Consider the following 11,069-nt stretch of genomic DNA (forward strand, 5'->3'; position numbering starts at 1 on the left):
GTAAACAAAATTATCAATCAAATAAAACACAAGTCTTCTTTAACAATTGAATTAAACCAGTATTTTTTAAATGATGCATGTAAATCTGCAACAAAAAACATCTGTAAAGTGATTCTTTCTTGCCAGAAAAAAAATCTGCTTGATGCAAAATGTTCAGACTGTTTTGTAAAGCCTTATTAGTATATCATGGGAAAGCAGAAGAAATTTGCCTTTGAAAGTTGTTATATATAAGGATTTTCTACTGAAATTTATTGTGTAATGCGTATGTAGTTTAAAAAAATATTTGAAAATTGATATAATACTTTGGCTTTTAAATCAATCATTCCTTAGTATAAGGAATTCAGGATTGTCGTCAAGCTAACAAGTCATGAAACTAATTGTCCTTGGTAACTGAATTCAATGAATTGAGTATAAAACTTTGAATGGAATCGTTCAGTTTAAGTGTAATCTAATTTGATTTCCATCCATTTCTAATTTTTTTGATGAAATTTACACCTGACTTCCTTCATGTCTCTAACGATCAGCTGGCTAATTGTATGTGTCACTTCATCAACAACCACATGGCCATCCAAATCTCACAGTCCATTTTCTCTTTCAGGAAATTCTTGTTTCATTGATTTAAAAGTCACCACAGACTTAATTTGACTTTCATTGACTATTTGATTTATTACACACTCTGCACATTATGTGCTTGATCTGTTTAATATGTTTCCCAATGCAAAGCTAAACCTATCATTGGCTTTGGTTGGAAGAGTTACTACAGCGAAATCGTTTTACTTCAATTGTAAAAGATTTTTCATGCAATCTGATATATTTTTTGTTTGCTATCACTAATTTAAAAATCAGCAACCTTGAACTAGATACGTACTTGTGCAAATTTTAATGTGAAAATTTTCGTTGACATGTGCATATTATTTTCTGATCGGCATGATAAAAAGGATTAAGATCTACTTGTATTTTCTAAAATAATGTCATTGAAACTGGTGAAATTGAATTTCATATTAAATCTAAAAAAAAAAGTAATAATTTATAATAGTTAAGTGCTATTTGTCCTGAACTTCTGCCAAAGTAGACAGACATTCAGTAATGCTGTTCAGCATTCAACACAAATTACTAAATATATATTTCATCTTTTTGACAAATAGAACATGATAATAAGCGGGTTTTGCATTGTATTGATTTTTCGTTTATATATTAAAGTTTTTTTCCCTCAGGATTAATATACGTTGTATTTTTCGCAATATATTCTATCTTTTCAAATCTGATTTAATTTACACTGATGGAATCAGACAAGAATTTTTAGAAATGAAGGACATGTCTGTCCATACATGTACCTTAAGGATAATAATTTATTTTTCCGAAATTAGAAAATGACATTAATGTCTGCAATACAAGTTCTAGATGTAGATTCAGAAAATTTTATTTAATTTGTTTATTGAGGTTGGGGTTTTCTTGATTGTGTTCCGGACTGATGATTACTTTACGTTTTCTGGTTCATGTTACAAGGAAGATGAACTGACTCGAACTTTGATGAAAAGTAAGTCGGCTCATTATGCTTAATAATAAAAAGTTAGCTAGACAGTTCGAAATTAATTTTTAATTTCTCAGCAGTACCGTCACAAAACCAAATGTATGTTTAAACACCTCACAGATGGGATCCACTTCACAAGTTGGTAGAATATCAATTGTAAATAATGTAGAGATTTGATATACAGATGGTTATTTAAAGTGAGTTGTGAGCAGGGTTTCAAAAGTAATGAGTTCCTCTGAATGGCTGTTTTTTTCTTTGGGTCAAACATTAGACACAAACTAGAAATGATAAAAGAGTTTCAAATATTATTGCTTGTTTGAAGTAGTTCTGACTGATTGAAGATAATATATTCTTTCCCTTCTGTATTATACGAATTACAAGCGTCTGAAGCTGTAATAATTTTGTGTTGTAGAGTTCTGTTCATGTACATTACAACACAGAGTAATGACATATCATTTTGTTTGTTTCATTTCATAATGATAAAAGATATTTACAGTAGAATGAAAGGTTGCATTAGTTTGGCAGAAAATCCTCCTCCGTATTGAAAAAAAACATGTCCTTACTGATTTGTGTTAAACATTGAAGGAAACATATAACTTGATGTGGCCTAGCCTTAGGATCATAAAATAATTAATCACAATTCTTGTCAAAAATTACAAACTTCATTATCTCATCATTAGAATTTCTGTAAGTTGATATTTGAAATATAAATCAATTTGCAAAATTTTTGAAACATTATCTTTAAAATGTAAATGTTTCCTATAATTTCAACTCTGACTGAAGTATAAGATTGATTCAAGTTTTCTGGTCCTGGTAATTAATATACCACCTGGTGGTATTAATGATATTAATTAATGTGTAACCACATCACACACCTTCCCAATCCTGTGTAATACTGTAATTATCAATAGTGTGCTTTATCAGGGAAAAGGTTTGATATTAAACTGTTGAGGGCCTATAATAGAAAAAATATATATATAAAAAAGAATGGGGTGGGAACGAGGATGGGGATGGGGGTGGTGATGGGGATGCTGTATTTCATTTCAGAGATATTTGAAAATTTAAGTTAGAATTATTTAAGTTTATTTCATGTGTTTGATATGTGTTGATTAAATACTTATTTATTTTAATTAAGTCACTTTCTTTATTTAATACTGAAGACTTGTGTTGTGTGAATTATCATTGTGTTACAGTAGTAACCACTGATGGTTTACACAACCTGTCTAATCTGGTCTGGTTTATCCTGTCAACCTGTCTAAAATGACCCATGATAATCATATAAAACTGTCTAATCTGACTTATGAGTTTTCTGTCGACTGGCCTAATCTGACCTTAAGTATCCTGTCAGTCTGTGTCATCTGACATGTGAGTGTCCTAGCATCCTGTCTAATCTGACCTATGAGTTTTCTGTCAACCTGCCTAATCTGACCCTGAGTATCCTGTCAGTCTGTGTCATCTGACATGTGAGTGTCCTAGCATCCTGTCTAATCTGACCTATGAGTTTTCTGTCAACCTGTCTAATCTGACCCTTAGTATCCTGTCAGTCTGTGTCATCTGACATGTGAGTGTCCTAGCATCCTGTCTAATCTGACCTATGAGTTTTCTGTCAACCTGTCTAATCTGACCCTGAGTATCCTGTCAGTCTGTGTCATCTGACATGTGAGTGTCCTAGCATCCTGTCTAATCTGACCTATGAGTTTTCTGTCAACCTGCCTAATCTGACCCTGAGTATCCTGTCAGTCTGTGTTATCTGACATGTGAGTGTCCTAGCACCCTGTCCAATCTGACCCCTGTGTCATTTTGATTAATCTGAGCTGGGCACTTTCTGTCAGCCTGTGTAATCTGACCCAAGAATTGTCTTTCATTTTGTATAATCTCAACCTTGAGAGTCTGTCAACCTGTCTAATCTGATCCTGTGTATCTTATCAGCCTTTGTAATCTGAACTATGAGTTTTCTGTCAACTTGTCTAATCTGACCCCTGTATATCCTGTCAGCCTGTGTAATCTGACATGTAAGTGTCCTAGCACCCTGTCCAATCTGACCCTTGTGTAAACTGTCATTTTTTAAATCTCAGCCATAAGAAGCCTCTTTCTATGTCTGTAAAAATCACAATTCAAATCCATTGCTGTTTAATTGCATTTTTTCTATATGAATTCAATCTACTGCAGACTTTGATCCAGGAATTTTGAGCTGGCACTTTGTGGGCCTTATTGTATTTCAGAACAATTCTAAAGTTATTGGTTTATTGACTTGTATTAGATATTTTAGATATACATGTATAACATGGCACATTTTGCTAATGTATTTTGTTATGAGAGAGAGAACAGTGATGTATAAATTATATATTGGTCAGTATAGATGAAATAATCAAATCAGTTGTGATACATGCTTATCTCTTATTTAAACATCCATCTTGTAAAAGTTGAGGTGGTTTTTTTTAACTGTTTCTAATGCCAAGATACAGTATAGAGACGGGGATCAATGATACCACTTATTTTTCAAAAAAAAAAAAGAAAAAAGATCTTTATTTGAATTAGATTAAACTGATTTGGATTTCACAGTCAGATATTTTGTAAGCTTTAAAAGTGTAAAATATATAGATTTTCAGTTTTATATGTCTGCAAAAAAATTTCATTTACTTTAGGATATATGTGATCTGTAGTGATGATTCACAATGTGTTACTGTTTCTGGACACCTCAACTGATCTGTAGAGTGTCTTTATGGGGATAGCAGTATATCTCAGGGCCCATTCACACTTGTCAGTGAAAATGATCTGGTATCCCGGGAGAAGTGTGAAGGCGGGCAATCTTTGACAGAAATTCAACATGTCATTTTAATACCCTTGGTCGAGAACAAATGTAATGTTGGATGGAAAAGATTTGTAAGTACAAATTAAAGCTGTTAAATTCTATGTTGATGAGTTGAAAGGTCAACTATACTTTAAGGAATACATTTAGACATGTCCTGTTCATATCATAGGGTATAGTATGTACTATTTTTTTTTTTCAATTTAGGAAATCTTCAGCGCCTTGTATGACCTGATTGATGTGAATTTGAGACTTATTTTAGGGAACCTGCATCCTCAGAAAAAAAACAACTGATTTTTCATCTGGATTTCATATTTACACTCGAAAGTAATTTTAATTCACATATGGTTTCTTTAATTATATAATCAGATTTATGTAGAAATTATTTATGTAAACTAAAAGGTCAACAAAAAATAATCTACAACATACACATTTTTTGAATTCCATTATATTGTTTGTCCAGGACATCATGTGGCTTGTCAGGTAAGAATGTAGTGCACAAAAGAATTTACAGTAATCTTTGGCTTTCTCATTATTGCAATAATTCTTACAGATTGACATATTTCTTTTCGCAATTTCAAAATAAAGTTCCAGTTGAGAATTCAGAGATGACAATGAATATCCACAATATATTTTTCTCAGCTTGTATAAGATATTTGATTGGAAATTTTGAAGCTTTCTTTTGATGGTCCAGCTCTAATTGTCTGGATAAATGCTTCCAAGTTTTCTGGAGTCTGTCCAAAATCAGCTTGTTATATCATTGAATGAATTGGATTTTTTCAGTAAATTGTTTTAAAATATGCTTACTTAGCTGTTTTAATTTTATTCACTGAATACCACCACAGAAGTAGATTAAAAAAATGATTTGTGATACAATTAAAACAATTACCATTGCTGAAACTGAGTTTTATGAGTTCAAAGTAAAGCAGAAATGGTAGGCACTTTGACTTCTCTACCTAATTTCAAACACTATGTTCAAAAGATACTGTAATGTAGAGGTCATTAGGTCATCTTCAGGTCATGCAGAAGTCAAATAGTGAGGCCACAGTACTTTAATGTGTGTTATCTCCCCTTCAGTGAGACCTCCAAGCATAAAGTTAGATTAAGTATATTTATAGTGAAATAGAACATATGTGTCAATTGCCACCTGGTATTTTTCTTTACGCATTTTTTCATTTTTTCGTTTGTTTTAAAAGTCAAGCTCTTTGACTAGAAATCTAAAATGAGATTAAACTGTTTTAGAGTTGAGAAATGGTGGAAAATCGGTTTGCTTTTAGTCTGTGTGATATCTTCATGGTTCACATGGCGAGCTATCAGGAATTACTTTGGGTAATGGCCGGTATCAATCACAGTATCAATATAGCTATGGGAGACCAGGAGGGGAGATAACACAACAGACTGCTGAGATGTATCAATGTGTCGGCTGGAGATAAAAATATATTATACTCTTAGATATTTGATTGCAACATTTAATGTAAAAATGTTAATAAAAATAGAGTCAATCCTGTTCAGTTTGACCACCTTTGGAATATAAAATTGAATGGTTGGGTAAGACAAACAGTCAGAATATAAAGGTTTTGTTTTGTAGTGTAAGGATGTTAGTAGCTCAGCAATACATTGACAATAAAAATAAAAATATCCAAGTAAGGGATTCATACCATATTTAATGTAAAAAGACAACAACCTATAAATATGAACTTTCTTTTACATCAATTGTGAAACAAGCTAACAGGTTATATTAATCATTCTCATTGGCCTGGGTTGAAGCACATAAAGTGTATATACTAATCTTATATGGTAGGAACCAGTGTTTCTAGAAAAACCCATGTTAGGCAGGTGATTTCATACCTTCTTTTCAATTATGTGAATCAAACCCTAGTCACATAAGTGAAAAGCAAAGGTTTCATCATTAGACCACCCAACTGCTCATTGACTATAAATTTTGTTCAAATAAAGAACCTTGATCCACTTACAAGGTCACATGGGTCAAATGTACCAAAATCTTAAGACAATTCCTCGATAACCAAAAGTCCAAGGGCCATGATTTATACAGGGACTGTACTTGCTTGGATGAAAGTTTGTAGCAGGTGACCTTGACCAACATTAATGGTCAGAGGTGTTAAATGCTTCAAAATCTTTTATGAACCATTTATCCATATCAACAAGGGTCATCATGTTAGGCAAGTAGCATGCTGGGATAAAGGGTTACAAGGTTTAATAGAATGAATGACAATGGCACACTCTGAAGATCATATCAATCAATATACTACTATTATGTAATATATGTACTACTGATGTATACTGTATGTACTACTGATGTGTATGCACTACTGATGTATACTGTATGTACTACTGATGTATCCTGTATGTACTACTGATGTGTATGTATGTACTACTAATGTATACTGTATGTACCACTGATGTATACTGTAGGTACTACTGATGTATACTGTATGCACTACTGATGTATACTGTATGTACTACTGATGTATACTGTATGTACTACTGATGTATACTGTAGGTACTACTGATGTAAACTGTAGGTATAATGATGTATGCTGTAGGTACTACTGATGTATACTGTATGCTCTACTGATGTGTATGTACTACTGATGTATACTGTATGTACTACTGACGTGTATTGTATGTACTACTGATGTATACTGTACGTACTACTGATGTATACTGTATGTACTACTGATGTGTATGTACTACTGATGTGCACTGTATGTACTACTGATGTGCACTGTATGTATTACTGATGTGTATGTACTACTGATGTATACTGTATGTACTACTGATGTATACTGTACGTACTACTGATGTGCACTGTATGTATTACTGATGTGTATGTACTACTGATGTATACTGTATGTACTACTGATGTGTATGTACTACTGATGTATACTGTATGTACTACTGATGTATACTGTATGTACTACTGATGTGTACTGTATGTACTACTGATGTGTACTGTATGTAGTACTGATGTGCACTGTATGTACTACTGATGTATACTGTATTTACTACTGATGTGTATGTACTAATGTATACTGTTTGTACTACTGATGTATACTGTATGTACTACTGACGTATACTGTATGTACTACTGATGTATACTGTAGGTACTACTGATGTAAACTGTAGGTATAATGATGTATGCTGTAGGTACTACTGATGTATACTGTATGCACTACTGATGTGTATGTACTACTGATGTATACTGTATGTACTACTGATGTGTACTGTATGTACTACTGATGTGTATGTACTACTGATGTGTACTGTATGTACTACTGATGTATGCTGTATGTAGTACAGATGTATACTGTATGTACTACTGATGTATACTGTATGTACTATTGATGTGTATGTACTACTGATGTATGCTGTATGTACTACTGATGTATACTGTATGTACTACTGATGTATACTGTACGTACTACTGATGTATACTGTATGCACTACTGATGTATATTGTATGTATACTGATGTATACTGTACGTACTACTGATGTATACTGTACGTACTTCTGACGTATACTCTCTGCACTAATGATGTATACTGTATGTACTACTGATGTGCACTGTATGTACTACTGATGTGTACTGTATGTACTAATGATGTATACTATGTGTACTACTGATGTATACTGTATGTACTACTGATGTATACTGTATGTACTATTGATGTGTATGTACTACTGATGTGCACTGTATGTACTACTGATGTGTACTGTATGAATTACTGATGTATACTGTACGTAATACTGATGTATACTGTATGTTCTACTGATGTGTATGTACTACTGATGTATACTGTATGTTCTACTGATGTGTATGTACTACTGATGTATACTGTATGTACTACTGATGTATACTGTATGTTCTACTGATGTGTATGTACTACTGATGTATACTGTATGTACTACTGATGTGTATGTACTACTGATGTATACTGTATGTACTACTGATGTATACTGTATGTACTACTGATGTATACTGTATGTACTACTGATGTATACTGTATGTTCTACTGATGTGTATGTACTACTGATGTATACTGTAGGTACTACTGATGTATACTGTATGTACCACTGATGTATACTGTATGTTCTACTGATGTGTATGTACTACTGGTGTATACTGTATGTACCACTGATGTATACTGTATGTACTACTGATGTATACTGTATGTACCACTGATGTATACTGTATGTACTACTGATGTATACTGTATGTACCACTGATGTATACTGATGTATACTGTATGTACTACTGATGTATACTGTATGTACTACTGACGTATACTGTATGTACTGATGTATACTGTACGTACTACTGATGTGTATGTACTACTGATGTATACTGTATGTAATACTGATGTATACTGTATGTACCACTGATGTATACTATATGTACTACTGATGTGTATGTACCACTGATGTATACTGTATGTAATACTGATGTATACTGTATGTACTACTGATGTATACTGTATGTTTACTGATGTATCCTGTATGCACTACTGATGTGTATGTACTACTGATGTATACTATATGTACTACTGATGTGCACTGTATGTACTACTGATGTATACTGTAGGTACTACTGATGTATATGTACTACTGACGTATACTGTATGTACTACTGATGTATACTGTATGTACTACTGATGTATACTGTAGGTACTACTGATGTAAACTGTAGGTATAATGATGTATGCTGTAGGTACTACTGATGTATACTGTATGCACTACTGATGTGTATGTACTACTGATGTATACTGTATGTACTGATGTATACTGTATGTACAACTGATGTATATGTACTACTGATGTATACTGTATGTACTACTGATGTATACTGTATGTACTACTGATGTATACTGTATGTACTACTGATGTGTATGTACTACTGATGTATACTGTATGTACTACTGATGTATACTGTATGTACTACTGATGTATACTGTATGTACTGATGTATACTGTATGTACAACTGATGTATATGTACTATATGTACTACTGATGTATACTGTATGTACTACTGATGTATACTGTATGTAATACTGATGTATACTGTATGTACTAATGATGTATACTGTATGTAATACTGATGTACTGTATGTACTACTGATGTATACTGTACGTACTACTGATGTGTATGTACTACTGATGTATACTGTATGTAATACTGATGTATACTGTATGTACTACTGATGTATACTGTACGCACTACTGATGTGTATGTACTACTGATATATACTGTATGTTCTACTGATGTATACTGTATGTACTACTGATGTATACTGTATGTACTACTGATGTGTATGTACTACTGATGTATACTGTATGTAATACTGATGTATACTGTATGTACTAATGATGTATACTGTATGTATACTGATGTACTGTATGTACTACTGATATATACTGTATGTACTATTGATGTGTACTGTTTGTACTACTGATGTGTACTGTATGTAGTACTGATGTGCACTGTATGTACTACTGATGTATACTGTATGTACTACTGACGTATACTGTATGTACTACTGATGTGTACTGTATGTAGTACTGATGTGCACTGTATGTACTACTGATGTATACTGTATGTACTACTGATGTATACTGTATGTACTACTGATGTATACTGTATGTACTGATGTATACTGTATGTACAACTGATGTATATGTACTACTGATGTATACTGTATGTACTACTAATGTATACTGTATGTACTACTGATGTGTACTGTATGTAGTACTGATGTGCACTGTATGTACTACTGATGTATACTGTATGTACTACTGATGTATACTGTATGTACTACTGATGTATACTGTATGTACTACTGATGTATACTGTATGTACTACTGATGTATACTGTATGTACTACTGATGTATATTTACTACTGACGTATACTGTATGTACTACTGATGTATACTGTATGTACAACTGATGTATATGTACTACTGATGTATACTGTATGTATACTGATGTATACTGTATGAACTACTGATGTATACTGTATGTACTGATGTATACTGTATGTACTACTGATGTATACTGTAGGTACTACTGATGCATACTGTATGTACTACTGATGTATACTGTATGTACCACTGATGTATACTGTAGGTGCCACTGATGTATACTGTATGTACCACTGATGTATACTGTATGTACTACTGATGTATACTGTATGTACTAATGATGTATACTATGTGTACTACTGATGTATACTGTATGTAACTACTAATGTATACTGTATGTACTACTGAGGTATACGGTATGTACTATATACTAGGTATACTATATATACCTGCTCTGTTACATGTATTTCACTAAGACAGATTTGTCCTGTTGTATGCTCCCACAGATAGACACTCACAGAGGGCCACCAGTTAGTTGTACTTTTTTCACTGTGAGGGACTGTACCTTCAGTATCATAGTTGGATAAGCACTACATAGTTATTATGGACCATGAAGAAAACAGTGATACTGTTGTGATAAAGATAGAGAGGAAATCATTATATTAGTGGCCATCAATGACAAAAGACTGATTTTCTTTTGTATGGTAGACTTTGATACATTGACTAGTTAAATTTGTATATAATTAATAAAAACTGATTAATCTTACCACAATAGGCTTCATAAAGCACAAAGGACTGAAAGTCAAGTAATACATATCAAAAAGTTAAAAACACATTTTTAACTTAAGT

General features: G+C 32.8%; 1 pseudogene; it reads left to right on the forward strand.

The window, feature by feature from the left end:
* The first annotated feature begins 6,782 nt into the window (after positions 1-6,782).
* LOC132560055 (uncharacterized) lies at positions 6,783-9,813 on the forward strand (annotated as a pseudogene).
* The last annotated feature ends 1,256 nt before the right edge of the window (positions 9,814-11,069 follow it).

This window comes from Ylistrum balloti, unplaced genomic scaffold, assembly GCF_031769215.1.
Source record: "Ylistrum balloti isolate Yb309-2 unplaced genomic scaffold, AGI_CSIRO_Ybal_v1 Utg371010, whole genome shotgun sequence".
NCBI classification, from domain to species: domain Eukaryota; kingdom Metazoa; phylum Mollusca; class Bivalvia; order Pectinida; family Pectinidae; genus Ylistrum; species Ylistrum balloti.